The following is a 20,716-nucleotide window of genomic DNA, read 5'->3' on the forward strand; positions in this document are numbered from 1 at the left end:
GAACAGCTCGACAGAAAGTTCGACAACTTCCAGCGATGTCTTGCTTTTCACGTTCTCCGGAATACTTGACACTTGTCGAAACGTCAAAGGAAGAGTTAATCGAGTTTTAACATCGATAACACTTTCCTCGAAACTTCAAATTCCTGCTTCGTTGCCTTTGACTCTGTCGGTTCCCGCTCGTCCGTCTAATTCTGTAATCCCTTTCGCGGAATCCGATAACTAGATTCATGATTCCTAGCTCACATAAATTTCCGAAATCAAAACTAAATTTCTCGAGACAATTCAACGAGCCCGGAAACATACTCTATTCAAAATCCGGACCTAAGCAAGTCACACAACCAAACAATTCCGAAGACACAACGAGCAATCCTACAACCAAACGAGCGCAAACACTCGTATCCATATTCAAACACAAGGCACATCATATTCTCATCGATACCAAACATACACAAACAATTGCACAATCTCGACTCAAGTCCCCGATTCAAACACATAATCAAAATTTGCACATAATCGGACTGGTTTGAACAGCGACTGAAAAATGCATCATAACTCGAGCTATACTACTCGAAATCCAACGATTCCAGTTTAAGAACGTAACTAACTTCCGTACCTTTCTAACGATATATTATAAGCCTACATATGACCAGAATAGCTATCTCAAAAACAGCCTGCAATATTGGGTCGCTGTTCTGGAATTCAGCAGTTCACAGCTTTGAATACCAGATTTCAAAAATTCATAACTCTTTCAATACTCCACGGATTATTACGTTCTTGGTCATTTTAGAAAGCCATAACGTCTACTTTCCAGAAAAAATACTAGCAAAAATAAATTCATAACAGATCGGACTGCCCACGTCCGTTTTATCAACTTGTCCGAAACATGTTCATTTTCGTCCAAAATCAAACCCAATCCAAGAAATTCGTTTTCAATCACCAAATTCATCTCATAATCATCACCAATCAAGCTCAATGAACAATCAAAACCAACCAAAAACTCAGATTTCATCTCGGATCAAAAACCCCCAATTTTTGACTCTATGAACCCTAGAATCAAATCAAACTAAGGAGATGAAATCCTCACCTCAACCCGTGATATAAGCTTCCCCGGTGAGTCACCACGCTTTCCCCGGCGTTTTTTCTTGCTCCGGCGTCGACGTGACTCTCGGCGACTTCGTCTTTCTTCTCAGGTGGCGCGCGCGGAGGAGAGCTCGGCTGGAGGATGATGACGCTCGACGAGGAGAAAGGAAGAAGAGGTTGAGGTCGGGTGCAAGTGAAGAGGATCGGTGATGATGGCCGAGCAAGCTTTTGTTGCTTGTATTTTTTTTTTCTTTGTTACTCTTTGCAGGTGGCTCGCGCAAGACTTGGAGAAGAAGAAGAGAAGAAAGCAGAAGAAAAAGGAAAGAAGAAAGAGAAAAAAGGGAGTACGTGGCCGAATGGGAGAGGAGAAAAGAAGAGGATAAGATCGTCACGTGGCAGCACTCCATTGGGCCACGTATCTCCTGAAATAACCCCTCTTAAATCTTTTTCTTTCACTCTCGTCCTTCACTTTGTTGCACTTAAGTCCTTTCCAATTAAATCCTCTCAAACTCGTCCTTAAATAATAAAAAAAAATCTTGAAAAATAACCGAGAATTTCTTATTAATTCCCGTCATCTTAAATATATTTAAGGGACTTCAGAATTTATTTTCACTCTTGAGATTTCAAATCTCCGAGTGTGTTCCGAATAATTTTATTCGGAAAATAATATCGAGATTACTCCAATATCCCTATTCCGAAATTCCATCATCCTTAAATATATTTATTATTATTATTTTTCTTTCAAGATATTTAAAAATTAAGGACGCCTCATGTGCAACAAGAATTTGATTCAAAATAAACTCGTTTATTTTATTCAAATTCTTAACTCGAGCGTTACAAAAGTTCGTATATTACAATCTTGTAGGTGGTCTTATGTCTCTCCTAGTTCTATCCCTGGTAAGCTGATAGGTCTCTAGACTCTCCTGAATGGATCTCTCAAGCTGCTCCACCTGATCAGAGTGCTCAGCAGGTTCATCTGGCTCCTGATCAGGCACAGCCTGGTGATCACACTCAGTTGGGTCAGGTTCAAGCACATGGACAGGTTGTGGGTCATCTAGGTTTGTAGGCTCCACCTCAACAGGGTTTTCTAGGGTTTCTTGTTCTATAGGAACACTAGGTTCAACACTAGTCTTACAAGGGAATGAACTCTCATCAAAGACAACATCTCTACTGATAAGGATTCTAACACCTTGAGAGCTCCTATCCCAAAGCCTATACCCTTTAGTGCCACTCTGTTGTTGATATCCTAGGAACACACACCTTATGGACCTAGGATCTAACTTACCATCCCTGTTATGAGCATAAGCAGCACACCCAAAGATTCTAAGGTGACTCAACTCAGGTTTCCTACCACTCCACACTTCTATAGGACACTTAAGGCTCAGGTTCCTATTTGGACTCCTATTGATCAGGTATGTGGTTGTGGCAAGAGCTTCTCCCCAAAAAGACTTACTAAGGCCGGAGGTGAATAACAAACTTCTAACTCTCTCTAGAAGGGTTCTGTTCATCCTCTCAGCAATTCCATTTTGCTGAGGGGTTGACCTAACAGTCCTATGTCTAAGGATACCATGGTTCTTGCAGAAAAGGTCAAACTCAGCATTACAGAATTCCAAGCCATTATCAGTTCTTAGAACTTTAAGAGTCTTGTTCATTTGATTATCTTCAAGGATTTGCCACTCTTTGAATTTTGAAAAAGCTTCATCTTTTGTTTTTAAAAGAAAAGTCCAAACCCTTCTAAAGAAATCATCAACAATGCTCAGAAAGTATTTGTTCCCACCATGAGACTCATGTGACTCAGGACCCCATAGATCAGCATGAGCATAATCTAGGATTTCCTTAGACAAATGAGTTCCTGTTGGGAAACTCTGCCTGTGTTGTTTTTCCATAACACAAGGCTCACAAAAGGGGAGATCAGATATAGAGTCATTACCTAACAAACCTTGTTTGTGTAGGGCAGTGAGACCCTTCTGGCTCATATGGCCAAGCCTCAGGTGCCACTTCTGGGTGCTTGACATGTTGTTCTGAGCCACTGCTGCACAATTTTCCTGCATATCAAGAGTAATGCCATCCAGAATATACAAACCAGCAACCTTAGTGCTGCTCATAATTTTCTTACATTCCCTGTAAACCATAAGCTTACCATTTTGAGCAGAATAAGTACACCCATCATCATCCAAGACTCCAAGAGATATTAGGTTTCTCTTGAGTCCAGGGATGTATCTTACATTGGTCATAGTGACCTTCTTACCATCTGCCATCTTCAAGGTGATTGATCCAATACCTGCAACATCACAAGCATTATTGTTGCCCATATAAACTGTCTCATTAGAGACCTCAGATAGATTGGTGAACCATTCTTTCTGAGGGCTCATGTGAAATGAGCAACCAGTGTCAAGAATCTACTCATCAATCCTGGACTTGGTGGTCACATTTAGGACTTCAAAGGATTCTTGAGCTCCACCAGAACTGGAGGCTAGATTGGTCTCAAGATTCCCCGGGGGCTTATTCTTCTCAAGCCACTTGAAGCAGTTCTTCCTCAAGTGTCCAGTTTTTCCACAGTGATAGCATTTTCTGGTCTCTGTCTGGGGCTTGCTGTCCTTCCCATTTCCTTTCTTTCCCTTATCTTGATTCCATGTCTTAGACTTAACAAACAAGTTAGACCCAGACTTAGACTTATGATTCTTGAGTTCTTGTTCTCGAGTTTTGAGAGCAGAACAAAAGAGATCATAAGTTGGTACGGTACCAGTATATTGAAAAACATCTTTGACAACTTGGAAATTGTCTGGAATAGAATTCATCAAGATCATAACGGTACTGACATCATCTAACGCATGATCAGTTCCTTTGAGCACCAAGGTGAGCTTAAGGAACTCATCAAGGTTTTCATCGACAGACTTGCCAGTATCCATTTTATAAGAGAAAAGAGAGGCCTTAAGATATGCAAGATTAGGTGCAGACTGGTTAGAGTAAAGAGATTCGAGGTTACTCCATAAAGTGAGAGGAGTAGTACATCCAAAAACCTTTCTGATTACCCCGTCAGCGAGATTGAGGATGAGGAGATTGTGCGCCTCTTCATCGATCTCTGCCTTCTTCTTCTTGTTTTCTTCTGACCAGAGCTCCATTTTTTGCTCTAGGGCAATTAGGACCTTGTGGTGAGAGAGTAGGGCACGGATTTTGGTACTCCACACGCCGAAATCCGATTTTCCATCGAACGTTGAGATTTCAACTCGTCCGACACCCATGATTCCTCGCACACAAATAAAACACCCAAGAAAAACTTATGAATACAACAGATCTGCAGATTAGGGATTTATAAAATCACAGAGAAACCCTAATTTCAAGAAACTAGGGTTAGGGCAAAACAGATCGATAAACAATAAAAGCTCTTATACCACTGTAGCAATTTGCCCTAAATCTAAAAGCCTAATCTGACCGATTCACACACCAACACACAAAAGAAAACGAGCAAGCAAAGTAAAGAGAGAACACACCAAGATTTCCCGTGCTTCGGCCCAAAAAGACCTACGTGCATGTTGAGCTCCGTTCGGAGAAGCTCGGTCTGTACTATGAGTATTCCGGTTACACCCTCAACCTCACCAAATAGTTTCTCTCAACAAACAATCACACCACTCTCAATACAATGATTCTTTTACACAGCTTCTCACAAGGAAACACGATCGAGTAGATCGCTCAAGAATACAAGCACTCAGAGAGAGGAAGATGAAAGAACTCATAAGCCAAAACCACAAAGAACAGAACAGACTAATCGAATCCAAAGTCTTCGTGCCCTAATTAAAGGACAGACTTCTCAAGCGTTTGATGATGACCATTAGATCAAGCTTAAATCAACGAGTCATATTAGAGAGCTACTTCTATGTCGTCCAATACAAACGACAGAGCAATGTCTCTAAAGACACTACATTCACTTACAGCTTGATGGGCCTGACACTGGGCTTCGGAAAAGGACTGATGGGCTTCAACTCAACAATCTCCACCTTGAAGCTCAACAATCAAAGGACTGAATCGCGACATTAAGTCACTCCCTTCCTCGTGAATATGTGCAATAAAATGGTGAAACAGTAAAATCATCTCATCTTGGAAGAAACTTTATGATATCGGAATAGTCCTTGGTCGAAAGCATGACCTTCTCGAAATCGCGAGCGACATCGGACATTCCGTGAGCCTCGAAAGCCCGAGCCATGGTGGCGAGCGTGACATGATCGGGGCAACATTCTCTCTCCCTCATCGCCAAGAAGCACCGGCTCATCTTCGCCACCTCGCCGGACCGCCCGTAAGCATCGATGGCACTATTGAAGAACAGCGTGTCGAGAGCCGCGTCTGAGTTTTGGGCTTGTCTCATCACCGAGTCGACCCGTTCGACCCGCCCGGCCCGCCCGAAGGCAGACACGAGGGACGAGTAGGTCACCGAGTTGGGCTTCACTCCTCGGTGCTTCATCGCGTTGAAGTGGCTCTCCATCGAGTCCACGTTGCCGGCGCGCCCGAACGAGTCGACGATGGTGTTGAAAGTGATGACGTCGAGACCGAAGAAACGGGACTCCATGAATGACACCACCGAGTTCATCTTCTCGAACATCCGAGCCTACCCGAACGACTTTATCAGAATGTTGAACGTCTTAGTGTCCGGTTCGATCCCCATCACTCGAAATTCGTCGTGCCTGACAAAGAGTATTGCTCATAAAATTTAGTCACGGATTAGCTTCGAAACAATAGATAGAGAGTATATTCATCCTTACCATCTCTCCATCTCCTCGATCCGGGCGGCGTTCCCATACGCCCCGACGACAGAATTCATCGTGACGACGTCGGGACGACAAACGTCGCTCTCGATCATATCCTCGAGAGCGGACTCCATTTCCTCAAACATCCCGGCATTCCCGTACGCGTGGACGAGCGTGTTGTACGTCACGTCGTTCTTCTCGACACCGCATAACGACATGTCGTCGAGCAACCGCGGGACAAGGTCGAGGCGCCGTTGGCGGCCGCACGACGCGACGAGGACCGAGTACGTGTAGACGTCGGGAGCACAACTATCGTCGAAGACGCCGGATTTCATGTCGTCGAGTAGGGAGAAGGCGTCGTCGAGGAGGCCCGAGTTCGCGTAAGCGCTCACGAGTGCCGTGCAGACATCGACGGCGGGTTATAGCTTGTCAGAGGAGAGCATCGTTTCGAAGAGCTCGCGGGCCCTACGTCCATGCTTGCATTTTCCGAGCATCATTAGTAGTTTCGTGTATGTTTGGCGTCTCGGCTCGTACCAGTCTTGAATCCGGAGTAACGCGAATATCTACACGGGTCGTCGAAAAATTAAAAGCAACCCAAGGATTAAAAGTCAGTAGATTTTTTTCCTTCTTCGTTGCAAGAAATAGCCGAAATTTTCGGTGAAAACCAACGGATTACTGGGGTTCTTTTTTATATATATGGAAATTTCATTATAAAAAAAAAACGAGGAAAGGTTATAATGGCATCACAAATTGGTAGTAGATTTTTCTAAAATTTCCGTAAAAACCAATGAACTATGAGTGTTTTTATTTATTTATAGATATATGAAAATTTCATCGGAAAACAAGCAAGGATTACAATGCCACCACTAATCGGTTATAGATTATTGGTTTCTCTTTGCAAACTATTGTCAAAATCCCGGTGCAAACCAACTAAAGGGGAAAAAAAAAAATCATTACTTTCCTATGAAATGGAATAATTAACTGATCATTGGCAACTGCTACTTCAATCCATTAAAATTTAGAAGTAACAATATATCAAAAACATAATCAAAATGTTTGCTATTCAATAGTGAAAAGGATGCAAAAACAACACACTTATTAGACCATTATTTCTTTTCACTTATGTTCAAACATATAAAAGCAAGCTGATGAGCCACATTGTGATCATTGAACATTTCAAAATGCAATTCATATTTTCCAAGGCTGTTATTTTCTATTCAACTTCCAAGTATGAGAAAGAACACAGAATCAATAACATAAAAAAGAGAGTTCGTGAGATGTGTAGAGAGGAAGAGAAACCTTGAGAGCTGTTTGCCATGAATTAGTCTTGATTGCGTCATCAAGAGCTCCCAAGACTGCCTTGGGCAACAATCTATTGTACTTTGTCGAATTCGCTTTCCTCTCTATGTTCTGAATCGCCGCTTCGGTCCGCAAGATCAGAGACAGCTCTTTGCTCTGCTGAGCCTTCGATCGTCCCTGACCTCCGTCGCTCCGCTTGGACGAGCCGCGGCAGAGAATCGGCGACTTGATTGGCCGCGAACAGTTTGAAGAAGTGCACGCATTTTCGTTTCGGACTTTTATCGAACACTTGGTGAGCGTTAAAGAAGCTCCGAACGACAAGCCCAACTTCGAGGCTGTTTCAATGATGCCAATCTCCATCTGACAATCGGTAGTTGGATAAGATTATTACTTTTTGTTTTATATTTTCCTTCTAAAAAAGAGAGTTTTCTTCGGCTAATTCTTGATTGGGCTAATATTTTGGAATATTGGGCTTATACTTGAATTGGACCTAAATCCATAGAATATCACTTCTTCTTTTTTGGAATAAATATAAACAACTTGCACTACCAAATTTTCGAACTTATTCTAAAAAAATTGTAAAAAAGTTAACCACATAAATTTGACTTTTTTAAAATAACGACGTTTTATAGTTTCAATTGAAGAACAGGTATTTTATTATATTTTTGGTCTTCAGTATCCTTTAGATAAGTATAAGAAAAAAGAATCGGTACCTAAAGAGATTCCCCTTTTATTTTGAGACTTTATATAATAAAGTATTTCACGTATGCATTTTTCAATTTTAATCCCTAAATTTCTGAATTCTAAAAATATTAATTATTCTTGGTATTCAGTATTCTTTATTTTGTGCTTCGTCTTTACTAGTGGTGGAAGTGTTAAAAATATTTAATTTTGATTTTTAGTTTCTTGCATAGTTATTACTGGAGGAAAAAAAGTTTTCTGGAGGGACAAACATTCTGAAGGAAAGTATTCTGGAGAACTTTTTTTTTTTTTTTTTTTGCTTGATACAAATGAAAAAGAAAGAAGAAAAGAAAAGTATAAACTAAAAAAAATTAGAATTAAAATTAAACCTTGGTAGAACTAAGCTCTGATACCACTTGATGTGAACTCGACGGAGAAATTCGTCGAAGCTCAAATTTGAACGGACTGTCTATTGGAAGATTCGGATATAGACGAAACTTTCGTGCGGGTAAACCTTCGAATTAAAATGGATCGATTGATGCCACGAGAGGTTGCGGAATACCCGCGATAAATCGGACGAATGCCACAAGAATTTCGAGCACAAATTCTTGATAAGTGTTAGAGCTAAGAGAATACCTCTCGAATCACACAAACACACTCAATATTATATATATTTCCAGCTTCCCCAAAAAAAAAAAAAAAGACCTCTACAACCATTATATATAGTGCCTTCTAAGAAAATAAAACTGACCTCAATTCATTGGTTTAAGACCAGAAATTGAATACACAAACATAACTCCTAATTATAACATCCAAATAAAAACCAACCAGACTCCAAACGTAAAAGAAAAAAAATAAAGACAAAATAAAGATTGGAGTTATGGTGCATAAAAACTCAATAAAGACAAAATAAAAACACCCGATAAAGATGGCTTCAATTATTGTCTTGGTTGGCACTCAATTCCGCGTCGGGTTACGGCAGTTATGGTCTAATATTCTGCGGCCGTTACGGAACCGTTAATGTCGTACATTTCTTGAAGCAACAAGGCCAAATCTTTGATGAAATATCTTGGAACTACTTCTCGAACCGTTAGTTTTCCCTCGTGATGTTGGTCCGATAATGTGCCGTGTTTGGTCCTCTTGTTCCGTCGGTGGTCCGATGCTAGAGATGTTTGGTCCTCTTGATCAGTGGGTCACGATGTCGAGCCATTCACGGAGTGCCACGATGTCGACGAGATGAGTGCAATATGCATTGAGCTCTATTACATACAGAAATGGACGATGTCGTTTTCTTTTTATCTTTGTCCAGGATTGTCATTTTAAGCTGTCTGATTGGCGGTGGACGAGATGATCGTTGAGGAAGAATAGTCGAAGATCGCAAATCCTCAGTCTTGTATCAGTAAGTATGCGAACCGAGCTCGATTTCTCGTTTTATTTATTTAGGGTGTGTTTTTATTTTCGTTATTGTTTTTAATATAACAATAACGAAAATAATTTGCATCTCATATTTCATGGTACCGACAGGGTCAACATAGTTTTTTTTTTCATTGACACATATGAGTGTTTGATGATAGTGCTTGGAGAATTGATTAAGCAGACGTTTGAAGTGTCACTATTTTGTGATCACCCCATCATTGCTCCATCTATTCAATAAGAACCTACTGTTATGGTCATCCAGTGGCGGACCCAGAAGTCTTTTTTAGGTGGGGGCCAAAAAAAAAATTAGCTATAAAAAAAAATAAAAAAAATTGGCTGAAAATTATTTGGGCTGAAACTTTTGATCGGAGGGAGGCCAAGGCACTTTTTCCATTTTCTATTGATGCAGATGCTTTACAAAAAAAATGTGTTCTTGATTGGTTGGCTGTTTGTAGATACTCAGTGCATGGCCTCAGACTCACCAACTATTATCTTAATAGCTGCCTCAGCTTCAATCAACATTGATATAAGGGAATTCACTGAAAAAAGGTATAACTTTTTTTTTTCTTTCCTTTTCAAAGCGTATGCTTTGGTTGTCGGATCACACTGTACGTTTCATTGACTTATAAACCTTTGGCTCTTGACTCATGCGAGCTCTTATTATAGGAGTTGTACATGGAAGTAGCTCAATCCTTGGGGCAAATGGAATTAGAAGAAGCCGAAGAGCCAAACACGGAAAATGAAAGCCTTAAAGATTATGGCATTGACAACACTGGAGTCAGTTTCACTTATTTTCATCGTTGGGTTGTCATTTGATCTCAAGAAATCAATAGATTTTGATGATTGTGTGTATGCCTTAATTCTGGTCGATCGAGTTTACAGAAATGGTGTGAGAAAGATGAAGGGAAACATTGGCATACGATTGTGATAGCTCTTTTGCATAACTGGTGAGTCTTCTATTTTGTGTTTTTATTTTATCCAATGCATGCTGTTTTAGATTTATTTAAGGGTTATTTAGTTATATAACCACACGGTTATAGTGAATTGGGATATAGCCCATCTTTGGTTAATTTATTGTAAATAGTCAAGTTAACTTATTAACATATTAGTAAATGACTTATTTAACTCAGTCAAACATGTAAAAAATGTAGTTAATAGTTTGCCACGTATGCAAGTTGGTTATTTACAAAGTATTTACCAAAAGTTGGCTAATTTACAATTCATATAGTTTAGGTGGCTCACGTAGCCAATTTTTTGTTTATTTAATCTTGTTTTTGGAAGAGAGATAGAATCTCGTGTTTGTGTAATCATCTTGCTCATATTCATATAGTTACAAAATCTCACATTTAATTCCATTCACTCTTTATATATCTCTGGTCATGAACAGTAACATCATTTAGTTGATGCGACGATGACAGTCCTGAGTGGAGAAAAAAGAGTCCATTCAGCAGCGGAGTAAGGTGATTTTTTGCAGGACTAATTGGAGGCCTTGTTGCTGGTGAGTTGACTAATTTAATGGTCAAGTGCCTTTTGACTTGTTGCAGTTTGTCTTCTTATTTTTTTTTTCTTATGGTAATTTTGGTCACTGAATTTTTATTTTAGACAAATTTAGACTAAATGCAAAATTTCATTTCCCAGCAAGTACAGACAATCCTTGTGATAATACGGACAATCCTTGTGATAATTTCAATATTTCAAGTTAGTAAGTAGCCTCTATTTCCGTGATCGAAATCAAACTATCTAAATTCTGTCGGAATCAACATCTCAAAATGTAGTCCAAGTATTTAATTTTTGCCCACAATTTAATAATATTTGTTTTATGTTAAGATAAGGGAACGTTATAACCGATTTATTATAAATTCACATTTGTACTTGCTAATATTGAGCTAACTAGCTATGTGTTTTGCTTCTTTTTTTTTTTTACAGGAGATGGTTATCGGTGGCAGCGACATGTCCGAGATACTAAACTGTCCGGATTTGATGCGAAAGTCACAACACGAGCTCGAAGAAATAAAGACTACATATAGTGGAAGTGTTCATGCGAGTTATGCTATGGAAACATTCTATTATGTGTCCAGGCTTTGTCTTTGTCAGTCCTTCCAGTGCCCGGATTGGAGGCGCTTTTATTCCTTAACCTCTTTTGTGTTAAGAGTTGAGGCTTAAAATTTTTTTTATTGAATTTCACTTAAATGGCTTAAAAGGAATCTGAATCGCGAGGCCTGTGATTTGTGCAAATGGGTTTGCGTTCTAAGATTTCAAGATTTACTTCTCTTAGGAAAACCCGGCCCTTGCGCGGGACACATTGCCCTCTGATGCCGTTTTTATATTGAAATTCTGATTAGTCACAAAGATAAGATGTCGCACACAATGTGTTGACAATATGTCCGACAACTTGCTTGAGCACAGATAATGGATAAGCAACGAACAGTGTAATAAGTAAATGACACACAGTATGGTTACCCAGTTCGGTGCAATATCACATATGTCTGGGGGCACTCTGCCAGTGGAAAAGGTTTCACTATCTTGTAGTCAATAGTACACACAAGGTTTAATATGATTACAATCACCAAATCAAATGAAAACCTAGAGACTATTACCACCAGTGAATACCTAAACCAGGGACTCCCCCTGGATTTGAGATCCGCCCCAATTCCACTCTTCAAGCAACCGCCTTTGCTCGGATGACTTTCAGTCTTCAAACAGTCGTGAATCTTCAATCACGAGTACACAGAACCCAACTCTCACAGACACTCAATCTTTCTGGAATAGTGTTTGAGAGAATACACCGCTCTTAACAAAACACAAAGCCTCTCAATCCGTTGGTCTTGCACGTCTATGAGCTCTAAGTATTTTATCAAAAGCGTCAAGGCTGCTAAGGGGAAGCGCATGGCTTTTATAGCAGCTGTACAGATCTGAAAGAGAGTCTAGGGTTTCCTTACCCATCCTCGCACGAATATCATGCAATAAAGTCACCAGCGAGGCAATCTGGCTAAAACTGGAAACTTGCCAAAAACACGATCTGCACACAGAAGGAAAGATGTCTTGCCAGAAGTTGAAACATGAAGACCGACATCTTTCCATACATCTTGCACTAAAAAATATAGCCAACATATACGTAACAACAATCTCCCCTTTGGCTATTTTTTAGGCAAGCACTTCTAGGAACAGTTCTCACTCGAGCGTCATGACCAGAGAAGAGAGTCAAAATAAATGACCTCATGACGCCTCTCCCCCTGATTGCCTCAAAAACATACCAAAGGCAAGGATCAACCAAGACAGAGGGAGGAAAAACACAGTCTGAAAAGGGAAAGAGAACTGAAGCAAACAGCAGACAAACATAGCAAGCCAAATAGAAGTCTTTGAAGCCATAAAGTAGGATACAGAAAGAAGTCTTTAAACACACCAAACCAAGTCAGAACAAAGAAATACCGAAGAGAGAACCTGACATAAATGAGTCTGGGAGAAGACAGAGGATACAGACCACTGAGAAACAAACAGACCGAAAACAAACACACATTAACTAGAGGGATTCCCGGCAGAAACATTATTGTCTTGACCTTCAGAGCCCTCAGAGTCACTGACGGCATCATCCTCGGTTTCTCCATCATCATTGTTGTCAGCAGGACTTGCAGTATGGCTCGACTGATAAGAAGAAGCACCATCAGCAGCAGACGAATGAGTCATTACCTTGATAAGCCGTTCACAAGCAGCCTTTCTTCGAGAGGAGGTATCTATGATCTCCTTGAGGGCAGCAACATCTTTGTATAATCTCTGGCATGTTTTCCCTCAAATAACTTATGACTGAAGAAAAGTTCACTAGGGGGTTTACCAGCAATATCATCAGCCCTTAGTAAATCTCTCTTTTGAGCCATCATCATACCAGAGATGAGAGAGGGAAAGCCAATAGGAAGCTTCACAGCATAGGACTTAGCGTGCTTGACCAGGTGGCTGAAAACGAAATCTCCAAAGTCGAAAGAAGCACGAGTACCTATCTGATAAATGAGGCATGCCAGATCAGACTTGATGCTCGAGCCATGAGAGGAAGGAGCCCAGTTTGCAACCCCAATTATGTACAAAACAAAGTATTTTGCAGAGAGATCTGAAGAGGGTAGGGAACCCTTAGAGGGCCAAGTCTTCTTCTCGTCGTTGGTGAGCTCTTTGGCAATCACGTCCAGGGAGGGAAGTCGATCGGCATTGACAATTCTCCGTCGTCACAGGAAATCATTGATCGCAGAGGAGGAGACATCAAAGCAGTGACCATGAACGAAGACTTTCCCAAACTCAGAGTGATGTGGCTGGTCAATTTCAGAAGATAAATTCACAATGCACTCCTTCACCAGTCTTGGGTAATAAGGGTCGATCCCAGAGACAGTTTTGATGAGTTGGGCATCGTACAGAAGTTCCATGATGGCATCAATTTTCAAGGCTTCCTTAGACAGTTCCTTTTCTAGAAAGACAGTTCTGTGATATACATACCTCCATTTCCTGACACGATCTTCCCCATGAAAGGAGACATTATCCAGATGAGCGGGGGGAACATCTTTTGGAAGTTTTTGACCCCCAACAGATTTCCTGGAAGCAAGAGACAACTTCTCAGGAGGAACATGGTCTTCCTCTTCGTCCTCCATATATCTCAGAACATCAGGAACAACCTTCTCAGCAGGTTTTGCCTTCAACTTCTTCTTGTTTAAACCCATCTTTACCAGTTTCTTCTTCTTCTTCTTCTTCTTCAGGACGGGAACAACAGGCATGATTTCTTCCATCATCTTTCTCTTCTTCTTTCTTTTCTCAGACAGAAGAGTGGCAATACACATGTCATCATAATGCTGGCCCTTTTCTTTCAAAGAGGCAAGAACATCTTCTCCAGCATCTTGTCTTCTATCAGCCTTATCCCCACTAATCTGAGCAGAAGATGTCGGAGCATCCTTCACAACATCTTTACTTAACCCCAGAATTCCTCCAATCGCATTATCATGAGGTGGTTCTTACTCATCAAGAAGAGATTCCAAAATATCACTATCCCTAGGGTTATCTTCAGGAGGAATGGAAGTTTCAGGATTACCTTGTACATTTTTGTGGGGGCTTTCCAGAGGGGACCCGCTGGTGAAGGTTTCTTCCATGGCAGTGACATCCGCCTCTTCTCTCTCTTCTGAAGCGCTATTGGAACTGACTTCTCCAGTAATGTCGGTGATGAAAATGGTAGATTTCTTGATCATAGCTTTTCCGGCAGCGGAGAGGGAAGGGTTTTCAGGCGGAACAGATGACCCAGTACTAGCACCTCCGGTATTACCATCGGCGCGATTACTGGGTCGCATTCCACGAACCCGTACACCATGCTTGTTACTCTCCTGCCCTAGCCATTTCTTCTTGACATCCTTCGTCCTCATCTTTGTCTTCTCTTGTTTGGACGAGTCAGTGGTGCTAATTCCGCTCCTTGTTCCCACCATTTTGAAACGAGTTCCAAGATAACTACCACAATAAAAACCGTCGAGAAGAGTGGTTACACAAATTTGGGAAATTTTGTGAAATTTGAGCGAAGAAATAAGCAAAATAGCGAAATTTGAACAAGAGGTAACTTCCCAGTCTTTCTCGAAAATAAAACCGTCTGCATGTTTGAACAGCTGACATATCCCAAAACGGTGTCGTGACATAGAATGAGCCTTGGTCCATCTTAAGCCCAAAAGCAGAGTAAGTGGCACTTTAGCCCGGTAATATAGTCGAATGAGCCAACCAGAAAAATGGGCCTATGAACAAGCTTTTACTGAAAACACACGAACAAAGATTAGAGAGATTTTAACTTTAAACAAAAGGAAGGGACGACCAAACCTCTCTCCACATCTCAGTAATTGCTATTGCTCAAACACACAATCCTAGGGAGGATCTGAGACTTTCAAACCGGTTAGCATCCAAGGCTTTTGTAAAAATGTCTGCGAGCTGCTTTTGAATATATTCGAGTTTGATCTTTTTATCTTCCACAAGATCTCGAATGAAATGATGCCTAATCTCAATGTGTTTAGTCTTACTATGTTGGAGTAGATTCTTTGAGATGTTGATGGCAATGATATTGTCGCAGAACAATGTCATGACATCTTGTCCGACACCATATTCAGCAAGCATCTGTTTCATCCAAAGAAGCTGAGTGCAACTGCTTCCGGCAGCAACGTATTCAGACTCAGCTGTAGACAAGGAGATGCAGTTTTGTTTCTTGCTAAACCAGGAGATAAGATTGTTCCCTAGATAGAAACATCCACCAGACGTGCTTCTTCTATCCACCGTGCTACCTGCCCAGTCAGCATCACAGTATCCCACAAGCGTAGAAGAGATATCATAAGTATATAGAAGACCAAATTCAGTAGTTCCTGAAATGTACCTCACAATTCGCTTGGCTTGGGCCAGATGACTTGCTTTGGGGTTAGCCTGATAACAAGCACATACACCAACTGAGTAGGCTATGTCAGGTCGATTGGCAGTAAGGTAGAGAAGACTACCAATGATACTCCTATAGAGGCTTTGATCAACAGATTCACCAAGCTCATCCTTAGTGAGTTTAACATGAGTAGCAGCGGGGGTTCGCTTGTGAGAGGACTTTTCCAAACCAAACTTTTTCACAACGTTTTTAGCATATTTACTTTGGGAGATAAAGATACCATCATTCATCTGTCTGATCTGAAATCCCAAGAAAAAGTTAAGTTCACCAACCATGCTCATTTCAAACTCAAACTGCATTTGTCGCACAAAAAGGTCCACCATCTTGTTCGACATTCCTCCAAAAACGATGTCGTCGACATAAATTTGAGCAATCATGAGATTACCATCCTCATTCTTTATGAACAAGGTTTTATCGACTCCACCTCTTATATACTCATTCTGCACAAGAAACTGAGTCTGTCTATCATACCATGCCCGAGGTGCCTGCTTAAGGCCGTAGAGAGCCTTTTTGAGCTTGTAGACATGTTGAGGCGAGCTGGGGTCTACAAAACCCAGGCTGGGCAACATACACTTCCTCATTCAAGTACCCATTGAGGAAAGCACTTTTAACATCCATCTGAAATAGTTTAAAGTGGAGATGGCAAGAGATTCCAAGCAAGAGTCTGATGGCCTCAAGTCTAGCAACAGAGGCAAAAGTTTCATCAAAGTCCACACCTTCAACCTGTGTATAACCTTGCGCAACAAGTCTGGCTTTGTTTCGAGTTATGTTTCCATGTTCATCAGATTTATTTTTTAAAATCCATTTCGTTCCAATAACATTTACATTGTCAGGTCTAGGAACTAACTCCCAGACTTCATTTCTCTCAAACTGAAGAAGTTCCTCTTGCATAGCACTGACCTAATATTCATCGTCTATAGCCTCATTAACATTCTTAGGTTCAATCTTAGAGACAAAACAGAGTTTACCAATCATCTCACGATAGTTTACAGGAGCTTTTGGGCGAGTGCGCATTCCTTCACCAATCTCACCAATCACCTCATGAATAGGATGATTTTTCTGAATTCTTCTTGAAGGAACTCTCTGTTCAGGCACCGGGAAAGGCTCTTCATCAAGAACTATGTCATCCTCTTCGTCAGCAACATCTGTCCTGACATTTGGGCTCCCGGAGGAAACGTCGTCCACAATGTTCTCAGCATCTGTCCTGACATCTGTATTACTGGGAAACACTTCATCTTCATCATTAGTACTTTTGGAGACATCATGATCAACATTAACCACCACATTTATGGATTCCATCATAGACTTAGTGCGTTTATTAAAGACGCGATATGCCCGACTGTTTCTAGAGTACCCAAGAAAGATATCTTCATCACTTTTAGGATCAAATTTGCGTCGGGGATCTCTGTCAGCAAGGATATAACATACATAGCCAAATACATGAAAGTATTTCATATTGGGCTTTCTCTCCCTCCATATTTCATAGTGAGTGATAGTAGTACCTGAGCGAATAGTAACTCTATTATGAATATGACAAGCTGTGTTGAGAACTTCGGCCCAAAAGTGAGGTGTAATGTCTTTGGCCAGCATCATCACTCTAGCCATTTCTTGAAGGGTTCGATTTTTCCTTTCCACTATCCCATTTTGTTGTGGTGTGATGGGGGCAGAAAATTCATGGGCTATTCCATCTGCAGTACAGAACTTGGTAAAACTTATATTATCAAATTCTCTCCTATGATCGCTCCGGATTCTGATCACTTTGTCAATGCTTTCACCCTTTTTGCTTTGAACTTTCTTGCATAAAACTTCAAAAACAACAAAAGTGTCAGATTTTTCACGGATAAAATCAACCCAAGTATACCTGGAGAAGTCATCCACACACACAAACACGTATCTCTTCCCTCCAAGACTCTCAACCTGCATTGGCCCCATCAGATCCATGTGAAGAAGTTCCAGAACGCGTGATGTGGTAAGATGTTGCACCGTCTTGTGTGACTTCTTGACTTGTTTTCCAATCTGGCACTCACCACAGATTCTTCCTTCAACAATCTTTAGATCAGGGACACCGACAATGGCTTTCTCATATATAATTTTCTGCATGCTCCTAAGATTCAAGTGACCAAGCTTTTGATGTCATAGCTTGGCTTCGTCTACCTTGGTCACAAGGTATTTGTTGACTTGAGCGTTTGAAGCAGGAGTCCACATGTAGCAGTTGTCACGAGATCTGGTTCTTTCATAAGTTCATCATGTTTCTCATTCATCACAACACACTTATCACGAGTAAAATTGACGCGCAAATTCAAATCACAGAGTTGACTGATATTGATAAGATTAGCAGTAAGACCTTCCACCAATAAAGCCTCAGTCAAACAAGACATACCAGGATAATTTAGCTGACATTTTCCTATAATCTTGGCTTTCACTCCATCGCCGAAGGTAACATGACAATTAGAGTAAGGTTTCACGTTGGTCAGGAAAGCATGATCACCTGTCATGTGGTGAGAGAAACCATTATCAAAGTACCAGTCGCTACCGGTGGAAGCACTCAGAGATGTGTACGCGATATTGGCACGGTAGGACGTGTCTTTCACTCTCCATTCAAACTGTGAAGAAGGTTGACGGCGAGGAAGAGCATGCCGATAGTGATGCTGATTTCTCCGGAAAAAAAGATATTGTACGTATTTGCTTCCCAAAATCTAACCAACATTGATGTTAAACTTAGATTTGAGTCTCTGGTCCGGTAGAAGAATCTCGGGCGGAGGACGAGATGATCGTTGGGGAAGAACAGTCGAAGATCGCAAATCCTCAGTCTTGTATCAGTAAGTATGCGAACCGAGCTCGATTTCTCGTTTTATTTATTTAGGGTGTGTTTTTATTAATTGACTCATTTGTATAGGAAAAGGTGCAGTGCAGAAGATCAAGAGCATAGACGATTATTGTCGAGATCGGAGTGTCCTCCGATCGAGGCCGCTCCGAGAGCCGGAGCGATATCAAACGTTTAAATTGGCTATTTTCCTAATAGACCCTATTTTTATTTATTTAACATGTCTAAACTCTGGCACTCCGGCTCCTTCATAATATAGCAGTGTAATAATTTGACCAAATCATAGTTGATTTGATTTCAATGTTCATGAAATATACAGTGAGAAATTCCGATGATCTTCATCGGAAATTCCCAGTTTAAAAAAAAAAGAAAAAAAATTCACCTCCAAAGATGGATTCCGACACGTTCCGATGGATTCCGACACGTTCCGACGAGTTTTCGAAACCCTAAAAAACTATGGAATTTTTTTCAAAAACGATGCGAAACCCTCTAAATCGAAGCTAAACATATATTATTAAACTAGCGAAACCAATTCGAAGGTGACAAGAATTGTGATGAAGAGGATTTAAAAATGAGAGGAATATGGGTTATTTGAATTTCAAGGGCATTTTTGTCCGAAAAGTGTCCAAAAATCTAATTTCAGATATTATTAAACTAATAGGTCTAATCTTGATATTTCAAAGATCTCACATAAGTCCTAACCAAATTACGTACTTGGCTCATATTTAACTTGTGAAGGAAAAAGATCTTTCTTTTCGAAGAGCTGGTGAATAATTTTGTGTAACTTTGTAACACTGAAGGCACTTGATAGTTTTGGAAGTGATGAGTTGATAAAAGTCAAGGCACTTAATTGTTTTTGCAGTGAGAAATTAATAGCATTCATTTCGTTGGACCCAATAAATGAAGAGATGACGATGTACAAAATAATCATCCATGTGTAACACGTTACAAAATAGTTTACCAACAGCGACTTCTAACTTCTAAGTTTAGCAACTAGGGTCAATTTGAAGTTTTAGTCTTGGAAATAATAATAATAATAATAATAATAATAATAATAATAATAATAATAATAATAATAATAGATACTGTGCCCCTCAAAGTCTCACAAATTGAGCAAAAAAATAAAACATGGAAGGTGAAATGGACAACTTTGTAGGATGTTATTATCCTTAGCACACTATAAGAACCTTAATACGCGTTTTTTTTTCATAAAAGGGTTATAGACGTGAGATCATATTAATAGATTTAGTTTTTTTTTTTAAGTATTAATAGATTTAGTTTATTTGAGACGTTATTTATTAAATATCTACAACAATTACAATCCTACTATGCATAATGCATCAGTGAAATACTACAAATAATAATAAAAATCTCTTACGCACAAATTAGGATTTTTATTTCCTTTTGGATCCTTTCCTTATTTTTTTCTTTTCTCTCTTTCTTTCCTCGTTTCTCTACAAATCTATCAAATTATATTTTTAATTATTTTATAGTTGAGCTTAAAAATTAATATAAGAAGTCCAATTAAGTTAGATGTCTAAACTCCGGCTCCTTCATAATATAATAGTGTAATTATTTGACCAAATTATAGTTGATTTGATTTCAATGTTCATTAAATATACAGTGAGATTTCTCTGATATTAAAATGCACGAGATACACATAAATATAAATCGTGACGCTTATCACACAAAAATTATATGTATAAAACTTTATTACTGATTGTTACGTTTCATCTTTTATGACCTTGTTTACTGGTTGCTTATTTAGCTTTTACATTAATGAAAAAAATTGATTGTGGTACCTACCACCTCCAGTGGTTCAGCAAATGCCCTTCCAAAAAACAAATTGAAAAAAGTGATCATATCTCATATTTCTTGTTTTTCCACTGGCCGGCCAGTGAATTATTGTTTTCACCTTCACATGACAGGAAAAGTATATATAAAAAAAAAAAAAAAAAAAGCAATGTCAGCGTGTTACCAGAGCTAATGGGTTAAAAAACTTGAGATTTTGAAAGTAGTGGGACCCACTTTTTGTGCTCTAGTGTCAAATAATGAACCGTCTCTCTTTACCCTTTGTGCATTTACTTTCTTTGCTTCCCCGCAATGAATACATCAAACATGGTAGGGAGTGGACAGACAGACAATGAATTATTGTGTAAATAGGAACCAACACTCATTCAAATTTCAATTGCCATAGTTTTGTGGAGATTTTCAACTATTCATCTTCTGCGTAGCAACTTCGTCTCTCTG

General features: G+C 39.9%; 2 long non-coding RNA genes and 1 pseudogene across 3 annotated transcripts; 1 reads left to right on the forward strand and 2 right to left on the reverse strand.

Moving 5' to 3' along the window:
- On the reverse strand, positions 1-1,553 carry LOC149382893 (uncharacterized). The gene is made up of 2 exons (XR_016301665.1): positions 1,085-1,553; positions 1-200 (listed from the first exon to the last, which is right to left on the reverse strand). It is a non-coding gene; the product is annotated as an uncharacterized LOC149382893 (long non-coding RNA).
- A 3,046-nt stretch (positions 1,554-4,599) lies between these two features.
- On the reverse strand, positions 4,600-7,484 carry LOC149382894 (uncharacterized; annotated as a pseudogene). Its single transcript, XR_016301837.1, has 3 exons — positions 7,119-7,484; positions 5,835-6,382; positions 4,600-5,756 (listed from the first exon to the last, which is right to left on the reverse strand). The product of XR_016301837.1 is annotated as an uncharacterized LOC149382894 (transcript).
- Positions 7,485-9,633: 2,149 nt separating this feature from the next.
- LOC149382895 (uncharacterized) lies at positions 9,634-11,319 on the forward strand. Its single transcript, XR_016301933.1, has 4 exons — positions 9,634-9,764; positions 9,882-10,162; positions 10,603-10,713; positions 11,142-11,319. It is a non-coding gene; the product is annotated as an uncharacterized LOC149382895 (long non-coding RNA).
- The last annotated feature ends 9,397 nt before the right edge of the window (positions 11,320-20,716 follow it).

Source organism: Urtica dioica, chromosome 10 (genome assembly GCF_054948205.1).
Source record: "Urtica dioica subsp. dioica isolate 48M chromosome 10, U.dioica_male_clone48M_v1_H2, whole genome shotgun sequence".
NCBI lineage: Eukaryota > Viridiplantae > Streptophyta > Magnoliopsida > Rosales > Urticaceae > Urtica > Urtica dioica.